General features: G+C 43.4%; 1 long non-coding RNA gene across 1 annotated transcript; it reads left to right on the top strand.

Moving 5' to 3' along the window:
* Positions 1-5191: 5191 nt before the first annotated feature.
* Positions 5192-13250, top strand: LOC140251694 (uncharacterized). The gene is made up of 3 exons (XR_011903455.1): positions 5192-5336; positions 8888-9057; positions 13176-13250. It is a non-coding gene; the product is annotated as an uncharacterized lncRNA (long non-coding RNA).
* The last annotated feature ends 770 nt before the right edge of the window (positions 13251-14020 follow it).

The raw sequence follows: 14020 nt of genomic DNA, 5'->3' as shown, positions 1-14020 counted from the left end.
TCCAGGACAAGGTTTGCTGGCAAATAGAGCCAAAAAAAAAAGAGGTGTCATTGGGTGTAGTAGAGCTGCCCCTTGCAGGGCAGTGCATGGCATGGTGCAAACTGCCTCAGCTGAGATCAGAGCAAGAAGTGGGATTTGGAGCTGGAGTTTGTTCTGCTGGATACATGGGAGATGCAGGCTGAAGGGTTCAGACTGCTGACAAGCTCAGAAAATGCATTCAAATTGGCCCACGGAGTGCATGCTGCCTGTTAGTTGTCAGCTCCCTGCAGCACTTGGGATGGAAGCTGAAATCACTGGAGAGACCCAGGGCTGGTCAGACTGGGGTGATGCCATCCTGATTGCGACAGGGGAAAATAAATCCATCTTGCAGAGGAACAGCTAAACTGGGCAGCCCACAGCTTTCCTGACGTGAGTGATAGCATCTGACAGCTGCCCAAAAATCACATTACCTCTTGGGAGCGATGTGGAGGGGAAAGGAAGAGTTGAGCTGATGCACTTGGCTGTTGTCTCCTTTCTGCTTCCTGAACGGGCTCAGTGCAGTTGGGGTTTCTGAAAGCAAAAAAGCCTGCCCGGAACTGAGCAGATTGTGGGAAAGCAGCTCCCATGTCACTGCCTGCTCCCGAGGAGCTGCTGCCAGCAGAGCTGCTCCCGGTGCCGAGCTGTGCAACCAAGTTACACAGTGAGAGCACAGAGCTCTGCAGAGCTAATCTCTGTTCTTAATTTGCCATTAAAGTTTATTTTCAGCAAATTGTTCGCAAACTCCATAGCACAGCTGTTCCACATTCATCTTTTCCTTCTTGCAAATTTTTTCTTCACCAAGAGGCAGTTTCTCTCTATTTTTGTTGTTGTTGTTGCAGCAAAGCCAATTACAAGAGGCAAGTGGGTGACTTGAGCTACTGGAGCAGGGTGGAAGTCTGCGAGGGTGTTTTGTACCCAGCAAGATCTGCAGCAGAGCTGAGGGAGGGAAACCCTTCACCTGAGCCCTCTCCCTGCTGTCGGGGCACATCTTGACTCAGCTTCACCAGGTTTGAATGCTTCCTTACAATCAATTCAGTCTGCATTGGGCACTGCCCATTCTTGTTTTGCAGAATAACAGCAGAAAGGGAAGTATAATCACCCTATGCGTCTCTAGAAGCTTGTACACTTGGAGGCAGCACAAAAGCTTTCTTCGATGGAGCTGAGCAGCCTCAGTCCCTTCAAATGGGGCAAGTCTTTTGTCAAAGGATGTTTTGTAAGTGTACCCTATTCCTGTCCATTGCAAGGCTCTGACAAAGATGCAACACGATGCTGTACAGTATCATGATTGCTATTATCTGTGCAACATCTCTCTGAAAAATAGACCTCAGTATTCCAAGACTTCCCTATCTATGGACATAGGTTAGGGGTCAGTTTTCTAGCTTTAGTGCCAAGTCTTTCCTGAAAGTACTGTGATGTGACAGTAGCTCATCAGTGTATTCTTGCCAGCAAGTTACAGTGATCTCTTAAACATCAAATAGGTGATTTGAATTAACCATTAACACAAGAAAAATGGATGCCGTTGGAAGAACATAAAGCCTGATTTCTAATGCATGGTCACTTAGTCTGGGTACTTTGGGGCCTGTGGTTTACAATTGCTGTCACCTTCCTCTGTCCAGTTACTTAGAAACATGTCTGAGCTGCTGTGATCTTTTTCAAATAGTAATTTATTTTCCTGGTCAGTTCTGTTTTTCCTTGTTAACAGGCTCTGAAATAGTCCCAAACAGGAGGACGGGCATTCAGTCAAAGCAAGGACTGCAGGAAGTGTCGGATGTGTGAGCTGGTAAGTGTTGTGTATCTCAAGGTGGGGACTTTAATACAGGCAAGAACTGGAAAATACATACAGCGTTATTTTTTCCTACAAATTCAAGGCTGAACTCTTGTGACCCACGCATCCCGTGCATCGTGCTGATAGATGTAGCCCTGTATTGCAATACTGAAACTAGAAGGAGGATTGTATGCCTTGTTTGAAAATGTACCTTGCTTGAAATCATTTTCTGCGTTATGTTGTGGTTTTTTTCTAATCAACTGATCTTGAGGATTCAATTTACATTTACTCCATTCAGTAGCTCGAGAGCCATTGTGTGTTTCAAAAGGGTTATTTTCCTTTTTATTCAGTTCCCTTGTGTCTGAGACGATGTGTTTGGGGGCTGTTTGGAAACTGGACAGTCTGGCCTGGGGCTGGGAGCCACAGACAGCCAATAACACTAAATTAGGACCTGAGTGGGAAAATGCATCTCAGCAAATTTCACCTCTGTGTCCTCAGTTACCTCATAGGGCTGAAACCCTTGAAAGGTCCTTGGCTGGAGAAAGGGAGGTGTGTTTTTATTTCTCTTGAGTCCTTTGGCTGGGGAATCTCTACGTGGTAAAGGTAAATGTTTAATTTATTGATTTTCTATAGTTGCTCCGTAGGCAGAGAGGCATAAAGGAAGGGAAGCAGATAGAGGATGACTGGGACATTGTAAATAGGGGAAAGATTCAGCTTCGAGGATGTCTTGTCACCACATTCTAGCTGTGGTGTCCCTGCTTGTTGCAGGGGAGTTGGACTAGATGGCTTTCAGAGGTCCCTTCCAACTCTAAGTGTTCTACAATTCTTTTCTGTGTAGATGAAGATAAAGAGAATGGAGCAGGAAAACATCAGGGCTGGAAAGCAGAGAAGTGGGGGTGATTTGGGAGGAAATTCTGACTTCCCTCACATCTATGGGACATTTTATGTGGATTTCTGTGCAACGTTTCTGCCTGGCAGTTCACTCTATCATGTCAGCTCAGTCATGAGCAAAACTTTTCCCCACCTAAGCATAACTTGCAGCAGTTTAGTAGCACATCTCCCAGAACTAGAGGTAATAAAACAGTCTTTTAGACTTTTCTACCTACCCTTCAGTTTGAAGGTTTGATCTTTGCATCTGAAAAACCCACTGAGTATTGGATTCATGTGCTCTGTGTAGGCTTCATTACTGCCTACATAGGCCTGCACAAAGATCCACAGGAGGGAGAAGTTCACCTGCTTACCACCATCTGGCTTTGTGTTTGATATGGAGCTGGGAAGCACTACTGCTAAGTGTAACCTGGGATAAAAAGGCTTCAAATATTTTCTTCTCCTAGATCTGCTCCAAATTTTCTGAGTTTATCAGGAAAAAAAAGAAAAACAACAGATGTCAATTGTCTTAATGAAAAACTGTGCTTTTGAGGCATATGTCTCGAAAAGGGTTAGCTAAATAAAATTGCTGTAAAAGCAGCTCAGAAAAGACCAAAAGTCCAATTTGAGCCATTGCAAATGAAACTCCCAGAATGTAAAAAATAATGCCTTCCTCGTGCATCTTGAATTGTGCTGTCCCACACCAGTCACATTGCCTCACATTGCCCCCAACAGCCACACAGATGAACTGGGATGGGATGCTGCCCCTGGTTCTTCTAATTGTGCTGCAAACAGCCAGCACAGACAGATGTCTGGAGAATTGAAGAGGTATATTTTCTCTATAAAATACCAGTTTCCTAAAAGACAGTATTTTCCCCCTGAACTGCACATAGCCCAGGGCAGCCAATTGCATAAGTAGGGTCTGGGAGGACTGCTTTATGTCCCCACTGCAACTGACTTGGGCCAAGGGTTTGAGAGGAGAGTCCAATGTCCAACACGTTACTTGTCCTGATCCTGAGACTTTGGACTTCATGGCTTTTGTGCAAACAGCTCCTGAAAACAATTCTGTGTGGCCTTGGTGAGGAAGGGGAAATCTTTAAAGTCTCAGTAAATCTGTAAGTTATGACTGTACCCACTGAGGGTATAGGAGGTGCTTATAGGAGCTCACCAAACAGCACAGACCTTCCCCTTTCTTCCATCAAATCGAGTCTTACCTAAGCTGTCCTTTTCCTTAAGTCAGAGCAGAGCTGAATTTCTTTCCATAAGATGGAAGTAATTTCCTTTTGACACAAGTTTCTCCTGATGTAAGGGCTAATTGATAGCTTGCAGGGCACTTGTGTTTTCCGGGCTGTTGGTTTTGCTCTAAGCACAAATTTACTCAGTGATGAGAACATTTTGACAACTCTGCCTATCTGTGCTCAGGAGCTGCAGTTTGGTGTGAATTTTCTGGGTGTGCTGACCCAGTTTTAAAGCCTAAAATGAGCATGCTCTCCATTAATATGGAAATACCGTGGCTGGCAAAATAAAACAAAGAAACAGTAAATAAGCAGAAGTACAGTACATTCCGCACAAGAACTTTGAGGAGGGTTTTTGCTTAGCTGGCAGCAGAGTGCTTTTGTCCTCACACTTCCTCCAAGAGGCGACTGTTAAGACACGAATGGATTCAGCACACAGCAGTGTGTTGTTCTGACCCACTTGTACGTCCCCACGACCACATCTTTCCAGCAAATCCCTGCTTGGCTGTAAGAGCACCATGATGAACACGTCGCATCAAACAGGATTAGTTTAGAGGGCAAGGCACGAGTTGCTGCCTTCTTTCTTCACTTAACGAACATCTCATTTAGTGTTCTCTCCCATTCATATCTGTGGTGTTTATTTCCACGTGCTTATTTTCAGGCAACTTGTGGCGGATCATTCTTTAGGACAAAAGAATCTTGTGTGTGTGTGTGTGTTGTTGCATAAGCAGAGCTGGGAAGGCCATGCTTGTTTTCTTTTGATGATATGACAAATTAACTTCTTCCAAAATATTATGCTTCAGGGACTGTGATTGCAGGAAGCATGAGAGAACACTGGAATATGTCACCAGCTCTCTGTGTGACACATACGTGTATGTTTGTTGTGTATAGAGTAAGGATTGAAGTAGAAGTGCTCAGTTTTTGCTACAGACCCTCTTGGCAGTGCCTTTGTGCTGTCCACAGATTCCTCCAATAAATAAATACATTAATTAATGAGCAGGACAGCTGATTTTGGCTTGTGTGCTCATCTCTTTTATTTTTGTGGTCTAAAATCTGGCTGTAACTAAAAGCTCATTTGCTTAATGGGGAATTATTATCACTTTCCTTCACCATTTCTCTCTTAGGTAGAATTAGCTGGGTTGTGATGCTATGCAAACAACCATGGCGAGCCCAGCTGTATGTTTGCTGCTCCCATGGAGTTGTCCCTTGTGTTTCACTGCCTTCTGTCTATTTGGGAGGGGCACACGAGTCATGGTATTGCCATTAAATGTGAGTTCATCTTGGTCATCTTTTATTCCAGTAGCTATTGGAAGGTGACATGGAAAGCTGCTTGGAGTTGCTCCCAAGAGGCCTTTATTTTGAACAGAAAGAGGAATAATAACTGCAAGCAAAGCTACCACCCAATTGGATGGCCCTGTTGTGTGACAGCAACCTACTGCTGATTGAAGCAGGTAATTACGATGCTGAACATGGCTCAGAAAGTTACCCATGCAGGCATCTAGTGTAATTTTAAAATGAAGCCTCATCCACGGTGTGTTCTGTATGCAGAGGACGGATGCTATTTGCATTTGCTCAAGCCAAAATATCAAATTTGGATCAGACTTCCCTTGCATTGAGGGAACGAATGTGGGATTGCGCATCTGTCCTTTCAGGCTGGGTTCTGTTTCGATGCAGCACCAGCAGCAGTTGTATATTTTGAGTAAAGCCATCAGAAATCGCTTAGCAGAGTTTTACAGCGTGGTGAATAGCATCCTATGGCTCCTAACGTTGGCTTGATGGGTTTCCTGTTCCTCTTGTTACCTTTCATAATGGAGGGAGAGTCTAAACTGCAGGGAAAAGGGAAAAAAAGGCCCTGTTGGCAACTGCAAACTGTGAGCATTCAGACCGCCCCAAATGTGGGTGTCTGCAGAGTTACTGCAGAGTACGGCAATGTTCATAAGCAGATTACTGAGTCATGAACATGTTTTGAATGTGATTACAAGCAGAGAGACAGAATTAGTCTTTGCTTTCCATAAAAAATTAATGAGGGAGACAGAGAGGGACAGAGAAATTGAAGAGTTCACTTGGTTAATTTTCTAGCCAGCAGCTATCGTAAATGTTCCTCTTATTTAGCAAAGAGAGATAATAAATCTATATTGGTTATGTTGGCCAAGAAAAACTATTAGTGTGCTGGAGGTTTACCTGCAGGCAAACTGTCAGCAAATTGAAAAAGCAACAATGTGCTCATTTTGGGACATTTTGATGCATCTTCCGCAAGTGCAGTCAATTATGAGATCCTCTGGAAATTATGTTTTGCTGATGTGCCCCTACGAAGCAGCTTTGTCTTTGTGTGAGCTCTGGGGGGGCCCATTCCCTCTCTGAAAAGCCAAGTCTAGCTGTGTTGCAAAAGAAGGTTATTCTTTAGGTGATGCCCTGTTACAGATGGGATGAGGCCACTGCTTAATACTACAGATGCAGCAAGCACAGCACCTTGAGGCTATCATTTCACTTCTTTTATTACCAGCTGCAGGGCAGCTTATAATTGAAATAATACAATCCTAGCAGTGGGACTCTGAAGCAGCGTAGCATGGTTCACATCCTTTTCCATGGATTCTGTTCTGAATCTACCAAGGTCTATTTATTGATTTGAACCAGTCTTTCACTGCACCTCGCATGAGCCGTGATCCTTAAACTCTTGCTTGAGGCAGCCAAATGGCCACTGTTTAACAGACATATCTGCAGCTCCAAATCATTTCCAAGGAGCAGAGAGCTCAGATACGATCATATACAAAATGGAGCTAGCTCTGATTTACACAAAACACCAATGAATATTTTCTGCAGATATTTCTGGTCTAAACCTAAGGTCCTGCTGCATTTATATTGTTTACAGATGCTTTTTGTTGGTTTTTTTTCCCCCCTCATCTTGCAAGATGTTTCCTTTTGATGGAAGGCATTAAATAATTGATCTTTTGGTGGATATGGGCAAGTCTGGCTGGGTGTTTCCAAGAGACACATTCTCCACATGATAACATTAACGAAGATCTCATTCTAGGATAAATTTATTCAGTATGACCGTATTGATGTACTCTAATTGACTGCACACACACAGTATAGGAAAACTCTTGCCCACTATATGTATGAAGCCTCCTATAGCAAACCAAGTGCTATTTCTGCAGGCATGTTATGGAATCATTGGCAGTTAAGTCACATATTTAGCTTTTGCTTTTATATTCTCTGTTATGATAGTGTTTGCATCAGCATCTTTGTGCTACAGAAATTCTATAAATAATTCATGCCTTTATTTAAATAACTGTGGATTTATTTCCAATTGGCATGGAAAAAGCCTTTATTTTCTGTATCATTGTGCACAGTTGTCATACTAGCCTCTTATTTCAAAATGTTTGTGATTCACTCAGAGCACATCAGTAAATCAAATTACAGCAAACTTAGTCTGAAATTTAATTAGATGATCAACAATCACAGTTCTCTGCTTTCCTAATATAAAGTATCTTATTGCAGGGGGTTTACAAGGCCTTGTCTCTGTACCCGAATCCATTATTCTTGAAACAACATGACAAAACATTATAAAGTTCTATTGATTGGCCTCTGTTGAATAACAATGGGCCCTAAGAGTCATTCTGGATTACTTAATGATGTGTAACTCATCTTAGCAAAGCTGCATGGAACATAACTGTTCTTATGGCTCTTCAACCTTTGTTCTTGCAGTGTTGGCCAGCCTCTGGCCTCAGAGTCCCCAATGGTGGATGGTGGTGAGGTACACTATTTATTATGGTTCTCTGAGCTCATTTAAGTCCTTAAGTCCACACTGTCCCCTTGCTCCTAGAAGGATGTTTTAAAGTACCCAGAGAGGCTTGGGGCAGGTACAGGCTACATCCACCTCCTTCCTGTTTCCCTGAGGTTGAAAAGAACAGGAGAAAAGGCATTAGAAGGAAAGAACAGTGGCATCCCTTGGCTTCTTCCCTGTAAATAGTATCTGCTGTCCTTGAGCATGCAATAGAACTAGTCATTTGAAGATACTGGGTCACCCCTTTCAGCAGCCCCTCTATTTTCCAGGGGTTTCTCATTTCCCACTTTCAGAGCATTGGGGCACCCAGCTTAAAGCAGCACTTCTCAATTGCAAAACGCATAGCAAAAGAATGTCTTCTAGCATACCTCGAGAAAATATGGAACTAATTTAGCAGAACTAGAAGCGTTCTATAAGGAACCACACAATAAAATGATCTCCCAGGTCAGCCAGCGTGGCCTGAGGACACAAAAAATTCACTTAGCCATGTGAAGAGAAATAAAATGGGTAAATTAAAGCAATCAAGTGTGGGTGGCAACCACAAGCAGCACGTTACAGCTGGAACTTGGACTGCTCATATTCATGTTACTGATTGCCAAACTGGAAGAATAGATGTGTGCTGCATGGGTTACAAGTTTAAGGATAAAGAGTGCAGAGACATGCAGGATAAGTTAGAGCAGAACAGAAACACAAGCAAGAAGAGTTAAGCAGCTCAGCCTGGAGAAATATGAAGAAATGCAAATACTCACAGGGGAGGAAAAGAAAAGGTTAAGATGAACATGTGCCCAGATTTCATACTGCAAAGCCCAAAAGGGGCTCAAGAAAAAGCAAGAAACCCCACTGACTGACATGTAGGAGCAAATAGTCCTCCAGTATATTTAGTTTTCCTATTTTGAGGGAAGAAACAACACAGTGGCTGGGTCTCTCCCAAACTTTCTCTTCAAGTTTTGTCCTTGTGGGTGTGTTACAGTTTTCCCCACAGGTCACTTCTGATTTTTTCTTTCAGATTCTTGGTAAGCATTAGGTTGCAAACCACTCCTCCATCTGCCAGAGGAACCACTAAGAACTCAGACCTTCTTTATTCCATACCTGTCATTTTAACAGTTCCCTTGGGTGTGGAGAAGCACATGTAGAAAAATGATGGCTAGACTGGATGGCCTTTTCCAACCTTAATGATTCTATTATTCTGTGGTTGAGATATTTTTGCCTTTCTTCAAGGTGTGCAGGTTTTGGAGCCTGCAGATGTGCATCTCGCAGTCTGCAGCTCACAGAAGGGGTATGAAGTTCTGGGAACCCCATCCTCATGATGCAAGCCAAGCTCTGTTGCTCAGAAGAGACGCAGGTGCTGCATCAAACCGACACAGCCCTGGCTGGACATACATTTCCAGGTAAAAATCATATTGAAGTAATAAGGAACGTAGTGTTTGGAAAAGTTATATCATCCATATCTTCAGCCTAAGCGGGTATATGTATTAGGAGCCTGCTAACATGCATTGACTTTGGAAACATGCATAAAGTAGACTGTGTACTTGGTAAAGCTGTAAAACCATTTCTCTTTTCCTGGAGGTATTAAAACTTCCCTTCCCCTGCTAAAGTCCTTAACCTAAAGTATGTCAAATGGTCTAAGCCTTGATTATATATGCCTTAAGCTTATCATATATAGAAAAGAATACCAGTGTCCTTTGTTTGTCTAACAAAGGCTAAATTTAATCTTCAGAGCATAGTGCAAAGAATATCTGTTTATTTAGATTTCTAGCCTGGGGGCTGAGAGGCACAGTTTGCATTTAAGACCTCTAGCTGACATTTGCTAACTTGGTTTGCATACATTTAAATGTGTTTTTGTACCCACAGGCAGTTGCTTAGAGTGTAAAGTGATAGAATATATGTGTATATATGGCCAAATCATTATTACTCTGAGTTATCCCTGCTGGAATATGAAGGAGAATGTGAGTTTTGGAGACCCTAAAATCCCCAGATGTTACCAAGGTTCCAGGAATGCAGAGCTGGATGCACTTGAATTTTGCAGTGTGTGGAGCAGACAGGGAGGGGAACCAGTAAGCCTGGCTGATTTAAGCCTTTTCTTGCTTCAGGGAGCTGCTGCTGCTGGGGAGCAGTAGAGGATGCATGGGCAGCCCTTCATGTCATTGTCTGGACTCACAGCTCAGCTCTTCCTGGCTGACACTGTATAGTCTGGGGGCTGATTGACAAGGAGCAAATAGTTTGTGACACCTCAGAGCAGGATCTTGCAGTGCTGTTTTATGTAACATAGGGGTATGATGGTCAATTAGTGTTTAGTTAAAAGTCTCTATGCAATCCTATGTTGAAGGGAGCAGGCTGTGGAAAACGTCCTTCAGAAACAGTGGTATGTTGAAAAGCAGATGCATTTCCTTCTCTGTGAGTGGTTCAGGAGGGAGCCTGTGTGCTTGGGATGAAGATGAAGAGCTGAAACTGCTGTAAACAGGGGCTCTCCTCAGGTCCAAACCTTTCCAGGATACACCTGGCCACAGCAGGCAACCATCCCAGGCTGTTCCATGAGATCCCTCTGGCCCATCCTTGCTGTCTGTGGTTCCTTGTTCACCAATGCAGTCCTGCATGAGGTCTGCAAAGAAACACGTTTGCAAGAAAAGCCTATTTCCAGTAGAAATTACACTAAAAATTCTTGGGAACGTTTTTACTGTTATGATTGTAAAGAGCTTCTCTTAATGACATCTAAATATGGGGGTAAACTTCAGCTGATGGCATCTCATTAAAACCAACAGAATAAAAATTCAAATGTGCATCTTCCCCTAAGTGTTTATCTAGCAGCAGGAGCCTATTATCTTGTGTGACGATGTTATCTGCTGGCGCTTGTGTATCTGTACCAAATTGGATACATTTAGACGCAGAGGATTCTGAGTGTTTCTGATGATGAAGATAACCAACAACCTGCTTAAAGGATGGGTGTCGTTTATTTAATGTAATTAAACATTCAAGCATGTTTCTCCATTGTGAAGGTTGTTGCACTACAGCAGTGAAATGGGGCCTTCTTATTGCCAGGTGCTGTATAGAGAAAGTTTGGATAAGAATTTATTGGTGTGTGTATCTGTGCATGGAAGTAAACACAGCCTGTACAACTTCTTTCCTAGAGCACTTCACTTTTCCATAATGGGTGAAAGGAAGGAAGCTGTTGCTGTGTCCATTGTCAAGTTTTCCTTCAGGAAATACTCAATGGAAAACTTCTATTATGATCCTTTATGGGGCTGATCCCATCAGCATGGGCAGCCCTTTTTGCTCCCAGTTGTTCACAGTTCACAAACATACTGGGCATCTTGCAGGTATCTCTATAGGTTTCTTCTCCCTTTTTTTCCCCCCAGAGAACACTGTGGGTTACTGCTAGTAACAGCCAAGCCAGTTTGCAATTGCAACTTGTTTGGGCTGCAGAAAGGATACCCGCAGCTGCTATTTGTGTGTCTTGTTCTTGGCCCTGTATGAAGAGCCTACATCAGAACTCCTCCTGGATACTGCATGCTGAGTGCCCCTGGGGCAGCCTGTCCTCAGGTTAACTGCTGTCCCTTGCCAGCTCCCATTCCTCTGTGATACTCAGAGAGAAGATCAAGGGCACTGCTTTGTTCTCCATTAGGGCTCAGAGGGATTGCTGCTTTCCAGGGCAGAAAATCTGCCTTCGTGTTCTTCCATTTCACAGAATCCATCTTTGTGGGAGAGCTGCAAAACCATACAGCTGAGCCAAGGCAGTCACTCAAGTGTTACATACAGTGAGTCGATGTGCTGCTGCCTTCGGGGCCCTGTGGCCCTTGAGGTGTGTTCCATCAGCTCTGTATGCATTTCAGTATCACTCAATAGGGCGAAGGCTTATCATCATTAATTATGAAGGTTTATGTTGCCAACCACTTAGTTCCTATGGTTACATCTCTAAGAAATTGTGAAATAGGCACTTCAAGGCTCTGGGCAGAGAAACAAATTGACTGTTACAGAATTCATGAATGATAATAACTCATTTACTTATAATGCTAATAAATAATTGGTGTAAAATCATCCAGTGCAGCCTTAGAATGCGTAGGGTATTTAAAGGTCAGCACTGCTCTTAACTCTCCATTAAAACCTCCATATGGCAATAATGCATCCCAGATAGCAATTACAGTGCTTCAGAGTATTCACTTTGTGAATCTGTCATGTGGTGCATCCCATAGGGCTGCTCTGTGTGTGCCCTGCTTGGTACCACAGCACACTGTTCTGTACTGGAACAGCGTCAGCAAACCCCTTGTTTCTGGACACAGCTGTGCCATGGAAAAAATAGACAGCATCTTGTTGCCTCATGGGGCACTTTGGGTCAGGATCCTATAAGGAGTGATGCTCTGTGATCTCTGTAAGATCACTGCTGCTTCCGCCTGCTCCTTTCTTACCTTCTCCCTTGAGAGATGGCTTTTCAAAGCAAACTCCGAGTGTAGGAACATCATCCTTCTCTGTAAGTATGCTTTCATCTTTCCAGTATTACTGTTCTGGATCTGATACATCCTCACATTTGGCTCTTGTACATCATCAACGTGTACAAAGTAGAGGCTTTCCTCAGCTTCCTATGGCAATGCCATGTGGCTTCAAATAGTTTAGGCCTTCCCAGTATATGGAGGTAATGTTAAGTGGTTTCTCATTGGTTCCAGGCTGGATGTGGCTCGGGGCAGCCTGGTCTGGTGGTTGGTGACCCTGCACAAATTGGGGAGGTTGAAACTAGATGATTGTTCTGGTCCTTTTCAACCCAGGGCATTCTATGATTAACCATGCTGAATAGTGCCCCTGGAGGAAGTAATTCCTTCCATCAGCTGAACAATGAATCTGTTTCTATTTATCTCATAGTAAAGATGCCTTTTTGAATGTTTTACTTAGCTAATGTTCCCTTCCAAACCATACGGCTAAACAAAGCGGTTGGTTTGTTACGAGCTCGTAGACATGGCATGAATGTCAGCAATGGAGCTTTCAGAGCAAGCAAAAGGTGTTTGGAGAAAGAAGTCAGTTTGGAGGAAGAAGTCTGGCTCCAAACCAGGATGCATCTGAAAGCACCATCCTCTAGAAATCCAGGGACGAGATGTTGCTTCAGATGGGAAAACAGACCCCTCCCAACCCACATTTCTGAAGGTCTCTGTAGGCTCTGAAAGCAAGTCCAGGACTTGATTCTTGCTGTGTGTCTGACGGTAGGTGTTGCTGTCTATTTCTATTGGCAAGGCTGTATGCTAAATTAAAGGGGGGGTGTGGGGCTGAAATAAAGGCAAGGAACACTCAGAGATTGGTGTTCCTTAAAAAAGATATGGTGCTACCTGTAGTGATCTAAATTGCATTTGAAGGCTGAGTGCTGTATATTTAATGCATTAGCTATGATTCACCGTTTGTTTTGGGGGGGAAAATGGTTACTTCTTTCTGTCCTTGGGCCAAAACCTAGACACAGGCTCTCTTGAGATAAGGTTGCAAAGGCTGGAGATGCTCCGGGCAGCTTGTTGCTTGTTTTCTATCACTGCAGATTAGCAAGATGTGATATGGAGATACCAGTGACGTGGAGATGTCATGCTGTTGGCAGAGTGAGGTGATGGAGGAGAACCGTGGGCTAGGACAGGGAATGGGCTTGGAGCACTCAGCCCTGCATCTCCTATGTCTGCCCACACTTTCAGGTACTTAATGCAAAACACACATTTCTTTAAGCCTCGACCCATTAGGGAAATGCCCTCATCTTCTTCTAGGCATAAGGCTGAAATTCGCAGCACAAACTGGAGCCTGTGCCCTTTGTTCATTATGTCACTTCCTCTGTTAGCTAAATAAAGAAAACTCTTGCTTCACTTAAATTTAAAATGACACCAAATCATGATTCAAACCTGCACTGACATTTATCCAGTTAGCTGATGTTTGCTAGAGGTTGAAGGGACTCATAAATACAGTTGTCTTCATGTCTCAGGCACATTTCTCAGTGTTTCTTGACAGTTATTAAGTGCATTAATTCTTCTGATGCTAATTTCTGTGTAGGGCTGATGAAAAATGCATTTTTCCCAGGGAGCTGGCACTTGGCAAATATCTCAATGGCAATAAATTAAAGTACAAAGGAAGTTTCTGTTGCCATGGTTTTCCTTTTCACTGATACATACAGTAATGTAGCAAGGTACATGAGCAAACCCGCAGCCCAGATCACCTTGATGCCTGCAATGCATTCCTCTCCTGGATCTCTTTTGTGGTTTCCCCTGCCAGTGCTATTGCTCCTTGCTATCCCTATACAAATAACTTATTCCTATGTAGTGTCATTGCATACCCAGATCTGGGAGCGCTCTGGGCCACTGAGAAGGGAGAAGAAAATGGTTTTGCTGAGGAGTTGTCCAT

The sequence above is a fragment of the Excalfactoria chinensis genome, chromosome 4 (assembly GCF_039878825.1).
Source record: "Excalfactoria chinensis isolate bCotChi1 chromosome 4, bCotChi1.hap2, whole genome shotgun sequence".
Classification (NCBI taxonomy): Eukaryota; Metazoa; Chordata; class Aves; order Galliformes; family Phasianidae; genus Excalfactoria; species Excalfactoria chinensis.
Note: the sequence above shows the minus strand (reverse complement) of the source record. Positions and strands in the feature narration are given on the sequence as shown.